The following is a 16,132-nucleotide window of genomic DNA, read 5'->3' on the forward strand; positions in this document are numbered from 1 at the left end:
TTGTTGAGGTCAGCAGTTCCCATATTAACCATTTGAGCTGAAGATCCTGGTTGTATTGGGTACAACATGCTTTTTCTTGTCATTTAAATGAAAAGTTAACATAATCCTTACTACTAAATTATTCCTTCCCTCCCAACACAATGCTCTCCTGTAAAAGCACGCAAGAGCGCAGATACTCCTGCCTAATGGTTAATACTATAACAGGCCATTGAAGTCGCCACTTTCTATTAATAGACAAAGAAAGAGTGTCCTATTGTCTATATAATGCTAAGTCAGATGTTTGTGTTGAACTATGAGACATTGGCATCCTTCCAAGTCTGCTTTCTTCGGAATGGTAATTGAACCACAGACATTTCCATTCTGCAAGTTATCTTTACAGCAGGCCCTATTGAGAAACACACACACACACTTGCTTAATGTACTTTCTGATTAAAACAACATAAGCTAATTTATGAATGTATATACTAATTTATGAATGCTTAGACTAAGATGCAGATCATTTTTATTAATTCCCTCATTATATCCATTAACAGCAAATTTCTGGGAATTATCAGAATTTCCTTCATACTTTACTCTTTCTATGATAAGATTCAGTATATTTCTTAGTCAATAAGCATATTTTCCAAATGATGCTGGAAGAATGCAGTCATAACTATGAGGTTTCGCTGTTCAGGCAATATGTATTGTTTTAGGAAAAAGGAAAGCATTGTCTCAGTGTATAAAAAGCACTGTTTGCATTAATAGTCTGCGCATAATCCCCTCACTAAAATGGAGGCTATATATACCTATGTATAGTTCCTCTATATTCTTTAATGTTCATTTGAGCACATACATCACAGTGTTGTGTAAAGATATAAAATTAACTATGTATAGTTTGCTTCCATAAGGTCTGGAGGATCAGAGAGCCATTCAGACAGTTTGTTATGCAAGTGATGTAAAATTATTACTAGAATACTTATATTAAGTTGTAGCAGCTATAAGGGCTAATAGAAAAAGCAAGAGACACTCGTAGCAATCTTTTTAAATCACAGAGAGATGATGCTCTTTGGTCCTAGCACACACACGTGTAGAATTTGGGAACTTATAGAAAGCAGGATTGTTGACAATATGGCTATCCCTAACCAGAAGATAAGTAATGTGTCTCAGAGCTACCTCTTCTACCATTCAGTTTGCCCTCTGATACCCTATCTTGGTATATTTTTCTGGGGTGGTAGCCATATTTCTATAGTATTCAACTGTACCTAACTGCCATTTTTATTCTTCCTAATCCACTGAGTTATTAGGAAAAAATTATATGGATGAGCTCAGGATTTTTTCTGTCCGTCAGCAGAATAAGTCTCCAAAAGCCTAACAGAACTTTACCAGTTTGATATGAGAAAAGGTGATCTACAGCCCAACACCAAAATTACCTGAGTTCTGAGGGCAGCTAAAAAAACACACCTGTAAAAGCCCTATATCCCTATAACATAGTTAATTGGCCACTATGGAATATTCCTGACCTGACTTGACCTGAATATTGTAACCTAAGCTATCCCACATCCTACATTTCTGGTCCCATAAACCAGACCAGTATATAAACAATCCTGTGCTTTCCAGTGTATAAATACAGACAAAAACACATGGATACAACATGAGGAGGGATGTGTGTGTATTGTATGTATATTCTTATTCTGCCCAAACTCTCACCTGAATTTAGCCCCTTGGCTAGAGTTCTATCATTCCAGAATGCTAGCCATTAGCCTTCTTTTTCTTCCAAAATGCAAGGAGCTGCAAAACCCTGATTCACCAGTTTGTTAAGTTTCCCAGCACTGGCTAGTCTTCAATTCTCTTCTATCCTGCTGAACAGATTCCAAAGAACAATGCTCAATGCATGCAGTTCCATTATAGGCATGATTACCTATAACTTCACATGTCTTTTTTTTTTTTTTTTTTACAAGAATAAGCAGACTGACTTCTTTGGAAGCTTCGGCACAAACATGACCATTTCACATATTTCTTTTCTTCCATCCTTCTTTCCCTCCATGATTGGCTTATTTCAGCAGCCGGTGTACACTTCGATCTGTAATTTCTACAATGCAGAACAGAAGAAATCACTAACATCTCTGATTATTATTATTTTGTTTTGTAAGCCAAACCATTTTATCAGTAGCTGAGAGTCAGGATACTAGGTTCCAACAAACACATCCCCTTTCCAAAACAATTGTCACTCCCTATCCGCGCATAAAAACAACCATGTGGCTTCACCATTTTGTGCTGGAAAGCATCAGCATCTTTGTTAGAATAATTTGGAAGCGCTACAGCTACTCCCCTCATTATCATCTAATTGGTAATTCATTCTTAATTTGGTTTAGACTCCAATGATTGATTTGTATGATCTTCGTTTTCAGCAAAGGCTGAGCCCTGTTCCCACAGTTAACTGGGTCAGTGGGGGGTGGAGGTGAGGAAGTGTTATGGAAACATCAACGGAGTAGGGAAAGGATGCAGAATATGGCTTCTGGAATTCTTTCCAATCCCTTTTCCAGCAGTGACCAAAATAGAAGTCTATATTTTCTTCTCTGCTGACAAGCAGGGGGTAGGCTTAGAATGAAGCAGTTAGGAGCATTTCAAGGGATGTTTCTTCTGGATTTTTCTTCTGGAGTTCCTGGACAGATCTGGCTCATTATCAAATTCAAATGTTCTTTTGCTGATTTCTCCTGCCACACCACATTTTGTCCCATCCTGTTCAATTTGTGGAGAGTCATCCCGCTCACGATCAGAAAAACAGAGTCTATTTACATAATTCTTTCCCAAATTTTGTTAGGTTGGAAACAGTGGTGGGTTCCACCCGGTTCGGCCAAGCCGGTAGCACTGACGATATGACGTCACCGAACCGGTTCTTTGTTCAGGAGCTGGGCCCTCCTGCCCCCCTCCCGCGTTATTCTTACCTTTTATTTGGCCCCGCCCCCAATCTATTCACTGCCTCCCGAGTCCCAGCTGATCGGCTAGAAGGAAAAAAACTGTTTAAACTCTTGCCGTGGGGCTTCAAAGGGCCTCCCTACAGCTGATCAGTGTTAAAAGGCAGTGTGGTGGTAGACCAGTGTGCTCCAAAAACAAATGGGTAGACTGGTGCCTCCAAAAACAAATGGGTAGACCGGTGCCTCCAAAAACAAATGGGTAGACCAGAACGCTCCAAGAACAAATGGGTAGACCAGTACAGCTCTGCAAGCAGTTAAATGCCTGGTAGATCAGTACCTCTGCTAAACCTTAAAGAATTGTCACATGACCATCAAACCACACCCACAAAATAAGCCACACCCACAGAACCGATAGTAAAAAAATTTAGAACCCACCCCGGTTGGAAAGAATAAAAAGCGGTCCATTGGTCCACCAGACTAATTGATCTTTTATAGATATCATTGCCAAAGTATAGACACTTTGATTCTAACAAGTAATCCTGCCATGCCTGTTCATTACTTGCTTAGCCAATCAGAAAAGAGGTACATATTGATGTAATGAAAGCTTGCCGGTATTGTCTTGGCACAAAAGCTCATGGGATACTGCCTCTTCTTGAAGAAAGTAAGTTGATATCCTAGTCCTAAAGTGAGTCCAGTCAGGGTAATTCTGTGATACCAGAACTACCAATTAGGAATTTAACTGATGAATAAGTAAATTGTGAGAATGGGACTAATATCAGACAAAACACATAGAGAGTGGGGAGACCTGGTATTGAAATACAAATGATTTTTCAAAACCTGTTTATATTTGATTATTGAAAAGATATTTATAATTTTAACTACTTTTACAGAATAATAATAATAATTTAATAACAACAATACTTTAATTGGCTACAATAATTGGTATATAGTTACTTTTTTCTTTTTTTTAATATTTTTTTCTTTTTACTATATAAAGAAAGAGCAACAATTTCAATGTCTATATAAACTGTGTTGTTCTGGTTATAGTTAATTTGAGCAATAGTCATCATCATAATGTCCATTAGTAGTGATCATATAATAACAGTATTTTCTCCACATAATATTAATACTTAATTGTTAATACTAAATCATATTGATAATAAACATATAATAAACCCTCATGGTAAAATTAATCATTCGCTTATAATTTTAAATGTTCTAATTTCTGTTTCTGATATTTAATCATAGATAAAACGAATTCCATGTTTCAAAATATCCCGTATCTTCCTTCTCTTTGATTTCAAGTGTTAATCTTTCCATTTCTGCACATTCTAGTATTTTTTTTACTATCTTCTCATCTGTGGGGATCTCCACACTTTTCCAATGTTGTGCAAATACAATTCTGGCCACTGTGAATACATGTACTATTAAATACATAATATTGCAGAAAAAATAAATCTGCCTTAGAAGAATGAAGAATGAAAGAGGATAAAAAAAATAACCTTTGTGTTGTTGCTCTTAGTTGCAAAGTTGTGTCCAACCCATTGTGACCCCATGGACAACTTTCCTCCTTCCTGTCCTCTACCATCCCCCAGAGACCATTTAAGCTCATGCCGACTGCTTCAGTGACTCCATCCAGCCACCTCATTCTCTGCCGTCCCCTTCTTCTTTTGCCCTCAATTGTTCCCAGCTTTAGGCTCTTCTCCAGTGAGTCCTTCCTTCTCATTAGGTGGCCAAAGTATTTGAGTTTCATCTTCAGGATCTGGCCTTCTAAATAGCAGTCAGGGTTGATCTCTAGGACTGACTGGTTTGATTGCCTTGCAGTCCAAGGGACTCGCAGGAGTCTTCTCCAGCACCATAGTTCAAAGAAAAGTAACCTTACATCATGACTATTATGATTCAGACATCATGATTCATCAGGATTATAGTATTGAAGATAGTTAGCACCCACCCCCTCTCCTAGGAGAATGTAATATTTTAGGAAATATTAAAAAGGGTAAGCACAGGATTGTTTCTTAGTGGAAAATAAACATGTGTCATATATTGATATCTTGAAGAGTTTGTGAGCACAAAAAGATTTTAACCAACCGAAACACTGTCTGTAATTGTTTGAAAGGATGATGCTTTTATGGGTTTTTTTTTGTTTGAAAATAAAAAAGATAATTAAAAAAAAGGCAGGATATTATATTTCCCTGGATGAGAAAAGGAGAAACAAGTTTTAAAGACAAAGCAGCTCGCTGCCCCCCCCCCCCCCGCAGCTCCAGAGTGGTAGGATTAAGACATGGCCCTCAGGACATGATAGGATTAGCCTTCTACCCATCTAGCAACAGAACTCACCACATGGCACCTGGGGATATTGCATCACTCAGCAAGATTCAACCAACCCTGGGACCCCATACAACCTACAAAGTTATCCCTGCATGGCCTCATGGAAGTCTGACAACCAATCAGAATACATTTCTTACATAGGAACAGGAAGCTCCAAGGTAGGGCTCAAGAGAGGGTATAAATGTCTCTCTCACCCATGTGCCCATTTTGCCCAGGACCCAAAAAACCCATGTGGCCCTGTCCACCATTAAACTATCTTTCCAAGCAGTCTCCATGTTTCCAGTGTCTTTCTCCCCACTTGGAACTGAACCCAGATGGACATTTCTTCCAAGAGTATGTAATTAGGAGATGTAATTCAGAGCCAATTTCATCCAATTTACAAATCAAGCTGACATCAGATCGGAAGTTGAAATAATCAGATTGGATGCATTTTCATTTTATCAAACCAGTTACATTTTCCAAAACAATTTGGGTCAGATCAAATGAACACTGTGAATCAACATTTTGAATCAGATCAGATCTGCATGTATTTGCTATTTATTAACTCTTTCATTGCCAGTGACCAATTTTACATCGTTTACAATACAAACATATCAAAATTAAGACCAAGTGTAATAAAATCAACAGTTAAAAACATATTTTATATGTATTTTATGTCCATAAATGTAACCTAACTTTAAGAGATTAGCTCAAAGTTACTAATAAACCCTATGATGAAGGGCAGACTTGACTAGGTCTCCCCATGTGCAGTCTAAAACCTTAACTATGGTACTACTGAGTTTGAATCATGGCCATGAAGAGTTACTTTGGGTGTTTTTGCCTCAATCTCAAGGCAAAGATTCTGGAGATGAACTTGGCCTTCACAGAACCTCAGCTAACTTTTGCAGCTAGATCATTTTAGCTCTTAGTTGTTCAAGGCAGAGAGAGGGATGTTGAATTGCCAAAACTTGTTCCTTACCAGCTTCTCTCCCCTCTGATACAATTTTACACAAATCAGTACACTTGTTAAGCAGTCTGAACAATTCAACACTATCTGATGTCTTGTTTCCTTGAAAGCATGTCCAAAGATGTAGTGTATTGCAGAGGTTTAATAAGGTTTAATAAATTAAGAGATTTACTCTGTTCTGGCCCAAATGTTGGAATCAGCACAAGTGACGTGTATGAATATGATTGTGGATAAAACAAGTGAGTAAGTGAAGGCTTGGGTGTTCTGGTATTGTGTGTTTTTTCCTGTTTATCCTCTACAATGACAACATAAAATTCTTCATGTAATTTGTAATGTTGGGAGGAAAGAACGGAGGGAGGAGGGAAGTCCCTGCTATTCAGTGACATCACATAAACACCCAATAGTAAATCACTGTGTTGCTTCAACGGACATGATCTAGCACATTGCCTTAATGAAAAGGCTTCTCTACTCTTTTACTCTGTTGCAGAACAAGGGTGGCCCCTTGTGGCTCCCAGCCAACTCAATATTGAATAGAAGCCCACAAGGAAACTCTTATTTCTCATTTATCCTTAGAGCTGAAATCCAAACCCACTCTTACTCCCAGGATTTCCCTTCAATCAGCCCCACATACAGGAACTAAATAGGTCTCGCCCAACGTTAAAAGTATACATCAAAAATCTCATAATTGAAATTGCTTTCCTTCCAAATACTCTTGGGAATTGCAGCTGGGTGATAATAGTGATCATTTTATTACCTTAATCACTCATAGAACTACAATTCCCAGTTAGGAAGTAATCATTAAAATATTTCCAAAATAAATATGGGTCTAGAGCAGTGGGGAAAGATGATCAGAAGTGAGAAAACTGTAAGGAGATAATGTATTTGAGTGTTGAGACAAGAAGAATGGCACCTGAATAATGGGAGAAAACTGCATATTTCCCAGGAATGTTGCCATTCTAACCTCAGTGATTCCCCCCTCCCTCCTTTAAGTTCATAACTGAGAAAATGTCTGTGAATCTGCTTTTGATTTTAGGATGGAAAGAGCAAATTATGCCTGCTAAAATTCCAAGAGAGGTTGATCTATATGGGGTCTACATAGAAACAGAACATCTGACGTAAAAAGAATTCTTTCCAAGCTAAAGTTAGCATGCTAGGTGACCTGGCACAATCCAATTGGATGATAAAGATACTCTTTGGTGCACCACAGTTGAAGAGGTCCTGGGTTGTTTCTGAAAACTCTAAACCAGAGGTGGGGAGCAATGGGCTCTTTATGACTTGTGGACTTCAACTCCCATAATACCCGAGCTAGCCATGCTGGCTCGGGAATTATGGAGTTGAAGTCCACAAGTCATAAAAGGGCCATTGTTCCCCACCCCTGCTCTAAATGATGACCTGTGCTGCCCTTGTCTAAATGCCATGGAGTAGGGATACCATATGCTTTGTGTCTTTCTGGTCTGCATCTTCTACCTCTTACATTCACTTTAGTGTAGACAAAAGTTCTTCAACCCCTATGGCCTAAGGCTTGCATGATAGCTGAGCCTAAAGTAGATCTACATAGCTAAGAGTAGGAAGGAAAATCTCCTTTCCTCCATTCCACCACCGATTTGTCAATGTTAGAATTGTGTTTTTATTTTTCTGGAGGCCTTTGTTCCCTGAAGGGCCAGTAGCAGTGGTGAAATTCAGCTGGAACTATCAGGCTTGCACAAACTGGTAGCGCCGGTGGCGGGAGACTCCAGCCACCCACCAAGACGTCATTACATCCCGTTTTTGACTCTCTGTGTATGTGCAGAAGAGGCCCGCAGGAGCGTAGCGAGCGAGCGCGTATACTCACCATTCCCGAACCGGTAGCAAAGGAAAGTGCATTTCACTGCTGGCCAGTAGCCATAGCATCAATGAAGAGGCAAGAGGACTTGATGGTTATTAGCCTTTCAGGAACAGCAGTTTCATGAAAAGTCGTGCTGCTTCCAATATTTTCCCAGTAATATTTTTGTTAAGAACTGGATCTAGCCCAATAACTCAAAGACATAACCCAATTCTTGTCAGTAGTTTTATTGTTGATCTGTTGGTACTGGAGGTCACTGACCTTGTACCTTTCTCTTTCAGGTATACATCTGGAATCAACTGTGGAACATGTGGTTGGCCCTTTTGTACCCAGGAGGAAGGGTCAAGAGGTAAGGAGTGGTTACAGGGATTATGGGATATGTGGTTAGTTAACCCTTGAAGGACCGGGTGGTCAGGGAGAAGTAATAGTTAGGCATTTATCATGACAAAACCCCCTCTAAATGCCTAACTGGATACCAGGGGTAATGTATGCGCACATACAGGAAATACACAAGCACAGACATGAATTACAAGCAAACACGCATTTTTGACATTAGGTAAGCATGTTGTTTATGTGGTAGGGGTTTAGTGAGAATATCTGCTGTTTGCTCCTCTGTGTCACAGTGTACTGCTCTAATGAATCCTATCTCTGAAAACTGCCTGACGTGTTTGTATTTAATGTCAATGTGTCTAGAACGCTGACCTATGGCATCGGCCCTAGAGATCTCTATTGCTGCTTTGTTGTCTTCGTGGATAACTATTGGATATGAGGGTTCAGCCCAGATGTCGCAGAGCAGGTCATCGAACCATACTAAATTGTTTGCGGCCTTTGATAGGCAAACAAATTCTGCTTCCGTGGTTGATGTGGCCACCAGTTTTTGCTTTCCAGTGTACCAATGGATGGGGCAATTGTTGAGTAGTAGCACGTAGCCAGAGGTGCTTTTTCTGCATCCTATGTCCCCAGCCCAGTCAGCGTCAGCATAGCAGGTTAGCTTTGGTTTCTCGGATGTTTCTGGTTCTAGGCAGAGTAGGGCATCCGCGCTGAATTTTAAGTATCTGAGTAGTCTTTTGATGGCGTTCCAGTGTATTAACGTGGGCTTGCTTACATTCCTGGACAGTAGATTGACGGCTAAGGCGATGTCGGGCCTGGTCCAGTTGGATATGTATAGCAGTGACCCTATCGTTGATCTATACAGTTTGTTGTCTGTGAAGGGTTCAGATTCCTCATACATGGTCTTTAGGAACTCAGGCTGCATGGGGGTCTCGCTGGGTTTTGCTTCGGACATGTTGCATTTGGACAGCAGCTCGATGATCTTTTCTCTCTGGGAGAGGCGGAAGCCCTTGTTGGTTTTTATCACTTGGACCCCTAGGTACCTGTCAATCTTCCCGAGTGACTTTAGGGAGAAGTGGCTACCCAGGTCGGTGGCGAACTTGTCACATCTGTCCTTGTGTTTGCTGATGTACAAGATGTCGTCCACGTAAACGAGCACACCCTCGAATGTGTTGTTTTCTCTCCTCGTAAAGAAACATTTGTCGGCTGAGGTGGCCTCGAAGCCCATGGATCTGAGGGCCTTGGCCAGGCAGTCATACCACCTTTTGCCTGACTGCTTGAGTCCGTACAGGCTTTTGTTCAGCAGCCAGGTTTGGTCCTCGCCTTTGTTGTACCCAGGCGGCGCCTTGACGTATATTTCTTTGTCCAACTCGGCGTGCAGGTACGCTGTTTGCACGTCGAACTGGAAGACCTCCAAGCCTAGGATGGTGGCTATCACCAGGGCGCTTTTGACGCTCTCCGCCCTGACGGTTGGCGAGTAGGTGTCTGTATAGTCTTCGGGGTATCTTTGGGCGAAACCCTGCGCGACTAATCTTGCCTTGTATAGGACCTTGTTGTCCTCTAATGTCTTGACCCTGAACACCCATTTGGTTCCTATTGGTTTTTTGTCCCCTGGAACTTGGGCAGGTGAGTATACCTGGAGGTTCCTTAGGCTTTCCATCTCCTTCTCCATGGCAGACATCCATTTTTCTTTTTCTTCCTGGGGGAGCCCGAGGATGTCCTCATATGAGCTGGGCGTGAAATGGGTATTGTGGATGGTCATAACGTAGTCCTCTAACTTCTTTGGTAGCTTGTTTCTGGTTCCTCTGATTGGCCTGCTGGGGGTTGGTTCGGTTTCCTGCATGTTGTCTGCCTCATTATCCGTTAGGTCATCTATCTTCAGTGAGGGGTGCCCTTCTTTCCAACCTTTGACGCTTGCCTTGCGATGGTTGGCTTTGTGCCCTGTGACCTCTCTGACCTCCCTTTCCCCTTGGTCATGCTCGAACGTGACCCTATTGGTTGGGATGTCATTGGAGTGTACCCTCGACCAGTTTGCGTTTTCGTGGAAACTGGCTGATCTGGAAACCACAAAACGGTTATTGTTGTCGACAAATCTGTAGCCCTTTGTGCCCGGTTCGTAACCCACGAACCTTAACCTTTTTGATAATTTTTCCCCCTTTCTTCTTAGCTGCCTGGGAATGTGGACATCAGCTGGGGCGCCGAATATGTGTAAGTGAGCAATGTTGGGCTTTCTGTTGTATAGCATCTCGTATGGTGTCTTATTGATAGAGCTTGACCATAGTCTATTCAGGGTGTAATTGGCGTAGTGTAATGCCTCTGACCAGAAATGCTGCCCCATCCCAGCATCCTCCAGGGCGCATCTCATCATGGTTTGCAACACCCCGTTTTTTCTCTCTGAGACTCCATTTTGGAAGGGGGAGAAAGGTGAAGAGGTGTAATGCGCTATGCCCTGTTCCCTCAGCCACCTTGTGAACTCTTTGGCCATGAACTCTGAGCCCCTATCGGTCATTATCTGCCTTATTCTCATGTTGTGTTGCATGTCTACTCTCCTGTGGAATTCTTTAAACCTTTGGAACACTTCATTTTTGTGTCTCAGGGAGTAGACATACCCGTACCTGGTGTAGTCATCTACAATCGTGAGGAAGAACCGCTTCCTATGTCCTACAGAGGGTTTCATTGGCCCTACCAAGTCCATATGCACCAATTGGAAGGGGTATTCCGTGGTTCGTTTGGATCCCCTGGGGATGGCCTTAACCTTGATCTTAGAACGCTTACAAACTGAACACTCCAAGTAGTTTTCGCAGTTCTTTACTTTGAGACCCTCGGTACATTCCGTCATTTTCTTTACAATGGGGAAGCTTATGTGTCCCAGTCTCCTGTGGAGGAGATGGGCGCAGTTATCATGCAGTGGCTTGCCGATAGATACGGACTTGCTTGTCTTCTCATGGCTACTTCCTGCCTCCTGCTGCACCCCCTCTGTTTCTGGATACTTATCTATCCTGTGGTTTGTGCTGGTATCAATGCCTTCTTCCTCTCTTGCATTGGGTGTGAAGTAGGGGAGTCCCTCGTGTATGGTTACCTTTCCTATCTCTTTCCCCTGCTTGATCAAGTGTGCCTTTCCATCTTTAAACTTTATTTCTATATTTGTGTCGCGTGTTAGCCTCGTGATGGCTAGCACATTGTGGGGAATCTCTGGTATGTACAGTACCTCCTTTAAGTCCCCTAGCTGTGTGATGTGTACGTTTCCTTTCCCCACTACTCTGACCTTGCTTTGGTTTGCCACCTTTATCTCTGAGTCTATTTTTGTGAGTGAGTCTAGCAGCTCTGGGTTACAGGTAGTGTGACTTGTGGCCCCTGAATCTAGAAGCCATGAGTTTCTCTCTATCTTGTGTTTGTCATCTGGGTCATCGTGCCTGATCCCGTACATGGAGCCAGAGCTACTCTCCCTGGAGTGGTCTCTGCGCTCGTGGTGTTTCTTGGGGTTGGGTGACCATCCTCGCCCCCTTTCCTTTGGGTACCTGCGTTCAGGTGACCTTCCCCCTCTACTGTCGTGCTGCCCCCTATCCCTATGGTTCCTGGGGCAATCCTTCTTTAAGTGGTTCCTCGATCCACAAGAATAACATTCTGAGGTATCCCTGGCCCTATCCTGGAAATCCACCCTCTTTGTGGGTCTGGGGTCCCCTTTGGCTAGTTGGCGTTCCCTCCTCAGGGTGTCCTCTGCAACAAGCTGACTGGTCAGTGAGCCTAGTGTGAGGTATTGCATGTTGAGGCTATTTAGTTGGGTCATGAATATGTCCCAGCTGCTATCAAGAGAGTTTATGATTATGCTTATCATGCTCTCTTCAGTGATGATTTCCCCCCTCTGCATGAGTTCTGTCCTTGCAGCATTCATCTTTAAGATGTGCTCACTCATGGGGACCCCTGCCTTATGCTTGGTGGAGTGGAACTCCCTGGATAGTCTAGTGGTGGTGGCTCTGCTTTGGCTATAAAACAGGTTACATAATTTTTGCATAATATCATAAACAGTTAGATTGTCCTCAATAGATGGATACATAGCGGATGGAATGGAGGTTAACATGATGCAAAATGCCCTGTGATGAATGCAGTCAATTTCCAGTGACCAGGGCTTTTGGGGAGGTTTGTTAGCTAGGAACAGTGCATTCTCTCTCATGAGAGCAACTCTTAATTGTTGGCTCCATTCTATAATATTACCCCCATCTAACTGCAGTTTTGGCAAATTGGCATAATTTGCCCCAGAAATGTTAGTAAGGTTACTTACTGGGGGGAGCTGTCCATGGTCCAAGTTGTGATTAAATTCACAATAAGGCTTTGGGATGTCTGTGGCCATTCTGTACTTGCTTGGATCTATGTAACTTGCTTCTCTTATTACAGGCAGGTACTGGGCATGCGCGAAGCTCATTCCGCGCTGGAGTCCATCGGGTGAGGTTCCTGTTGCTGGAGCTCCCAGGCCTAGGCCTAGGCCCGTCGGTGGGAGGCTGGACCCGCCTCCGGTGGGTCCGAAGATCCCTCCCTGAGGTGGACACCACTGCTGGATGGCCGGATCCCCGGCGAAGAAGGGCAGAAGGTGAGGGGGCGACGCGGTCGTAAGTCGAGGACTTTCGCGGGTCGGCGGCGCGGCAGCAGCGGAGGTCGTAGGTTGAGGACTTCCTGCTCCCGGCGGCTCGGCGGCAATGGCGGCGGCGGCGGCTGATCCTCCCTCGTGGTCGCTGGTCCCTGGTCGCGTGGACTGGCCTGATGGGTGGGCTGTGCCTCGGTTGCCTGGTCTCTGTTGGTTGTCCTGGCCTTCTTGTGCCCCCCGGGATTTTTCTTCGATTTATTGAGTGCCGCGGGAGGCTCGAAAGCAGAGCCTAGGGCAGCGGTGATGGTCTCGATTGCCTTTTGCAACTCGAGATCGGTGGGCGTTTTTCTTTTTGTTATTGCGATCTCTTCGTGGTCGCTTTCAGAGTTGGGCTCTTCGTAGTCACTTTCTGAGTCTCCCTCGTCTGTTTCGGGGTTCGGGCATTTTCGCGCCAAGGGATTCAAATCCTGGCTTCCCATTGGCTGGTGCTCGTCCCAAGATGGCCGCCGGGAAGGGGGCGCGGAGATGGATTCTGCCGGCTCAGGGTCATCGGGTTGGGGTGGCTTACCCTTTTTTGCTGGCTTTTCTTTCTCTGTGGTCTTTGGGGCCTCGATCGCTGTTTCTTGTTGCTCGAAGAGGCTTTGAAGGTCCGCGATGAGGTTTTCTTTGTTGCTGTTTCCCTCCATCAGTTTCAGGATGGAGAGTTTGAATTTATTCATTTTCTGTGCTGTTTCTTCTTCCGGGGCGATGATTTCCTTGGATGGCCCCTCTTCATCTGATTGTGAGTCCAGGCTGGAGTCCTGTTCGCTTCCAGCTTCTGTCTCCTCCATGGCTGTGGCTTCGGTTGCAAGCTTCTCAGCCATCTTCTTGGTAAGAGCTCTGGTCTGTGCTCTGTTTGCTTCTTCAGGATAGGTGTTGGGTTCAGTCATTGTCTGGAGTTATGGGCAACCGACCTCTGCTACCATTTTGTTAAGAACTGGATCTAGCCCAATAACTCAAAGACATAACCCAATTCTTGTCAGTAGTTTTATTGTTGATCTGTTGGTACTGGAGGTCACTGACCTTGTACCTTTCTCTTTCAGGTATACATCTGGAATCAACTGTGGAACATGTGGTTGGCCCTTTTGTACCCAGGAGGAGGGGTCAAGAGGTAAGGAGTGGTTACAGGGATTATGGGATATGTGGTTAGTTAACCCTTGAAGGACCGGGTGGTCAGGGAGAAGTAATAGTTAGGCATTTATCATGACAATTTTCTCTCAGTATAGAAGCCAAGATGTTATATCTTTGAATTCTGCACAAATACGATTGCTTGGCATTGCATCAATGATGTTTTTCAAGGAATAAGAAATGGCTGAAATGTCAGAGAGTCAGTTAAGTGTGGAAATAATTGTAGATACACATGACAGACTTCATCACATGCCATGTTACCTATTCCAATATAGAGGAACATTTTCCAAGTATAAACATTTTCATCATAGAGTTGCTAATAAAACAATGAACAAAAGTGTCCACAAAATAATTTTTTGACTAGGCCAGCAAGAAAGCCTTTCAAGACTTTACAATCTTGGAAAATCTGGCTCTAATATTAAACTTTCAAGAAAAAGAGTTTTTTAAAAAAAATGGTCATATTTCTATCTTGTTTCTTTGCCGTGCTTCAGTGTGTCAATTGTCACAATGCTTGTGTACAGCAGATTGAGTTCATAATATGTGGGGGTTTTAGACGTTATGGGTTGGTTTTGGATTTCTGTACTAATCTCTATATTATGCTAGATCTTTGGTAAATTGGTTTTGTGTCTACTGTTATTCATCATAGGTAGAATCATTTAGTAAATGTTCACAGTTATAACTACTGAAAAAAATGACGATGACCGTTGCAGCATCATACACCATAGTCAAGTGATCAATATTTGGATGCTTGGCAACTGGCATGTATTCATGATGGTTGCAGTGTCCAGGGGTCATGTGAGGCCTCTCCTCAATAAGCCGTCCCTGGATCCAGCAATATTGGCTAACTACCGTCCTGTCTCCAACCTTCGCTTCATTGCGAAGGTTGTTGAGAGTGTGGTCGTGCAACAGTTTCTGTAATTCCTGGAGGAAACATCCTATCTAGATCTGTTCCAGTCGGGTTTCAGGTCTGGGCATAGCATGGAAACGGCATTGGTCGCGTTGGTGGATGATCTCTGGAGGGCTCGGGACAGGGGTTGTTCCTCTGTTCTGGTCCTGTTAGATCTCTCAGCGGCTTTTGATACCATCGACCATGGTATCATGCTGCACCGGCTGGAAGAGTTGGGGGTGGGAGGCACTGTGTTGCGGTGGTTCTCCTCCTTTCTCTCCGACCGGTCGCAGTTTGTGTTGGCAGGGGGGCAGAGGTCGACCTTGAGGCCTCTCATCTGTGGAATGCCGCAGGGATTGGTCCTCTCGCCCCTTCTGTTCAACATTTATGTGAAGCCGCTGGGTGAGATCATCCATGGCTTTGGGGTGAGATACCATCAGTACGTGATGACACCCAGCTGTACATCTCCACCCCAGGCCACCCCAACGATGCCCTTGAAGTGATGTCCCAGTGCCTGGAGGCTGTGCGGATCTGGATGGGGACGAACAGGCTCAAGTTCAACCCTTCCAAGACTGAGTGGCTGTGGCTCCCGGCATCCCGATATAGTCAGTTGACTCCATCACTGACTATTGGGGGTGAGTCTTTGGCCCCCACTGAAAGGGCTCGCAATCTGGGAGTCCTCCTGGATAGGCAGCTGTCTTTGGAGGAACATCTGACGGCTGTTACCAGGGGGACCTTTTATCAGGTTCGCATGATTCGCCAGTTGCGGCCCTTTCTCAATCGGGATTCCTTGTGCACAGTCACTCACGCCCTCGTCACCTCTCGCCTTGTCTACTGCAATGCTCTCTACATGGGGCTCCCCTTGAAGAGCACCCGGAGGCTCTAGCTGGTCCATAATGCAGCAGCGTGGGTAGTGATGGGAGCAACTTGGCGCTTCCATGTAACACCGCTCCTGCGCGAGCTGCACTGGCTCCCGGTGGTCTTCCGGGTGCGCTTCAAGGTGTTGGTTATCACCTTTAAAGCGCTCCATGGCATAGGGCCTAGCTATCTGCGAGACCGCCTGCTGCTACCGATGACCTCCCATAGACCCGTGCGCTCCCACAGAGAGGGTCTCCTCAGGGTGCCATCAGCCAAACAATGTAGGCTGGTGACCCCTAGGGGGAGGGCCTTCTCGGTGGGG

The sequence above is a fragment of the Pituophis catenifer genome, unplaced genomic scaffold (assembly GCF_029215685.1).
Source record: "Pituophis catenifer annectens isolate HBS135680 unplaced genomic scaffold, rPitCat1.0.hap2 SCAF_3, whole genome shotgun sequence".
NCBI lineage: Eukaryota > Metazoa > Chordata > Lepidosauria > Squamata > Colubridae > Pituophis > Pituophis catenifer.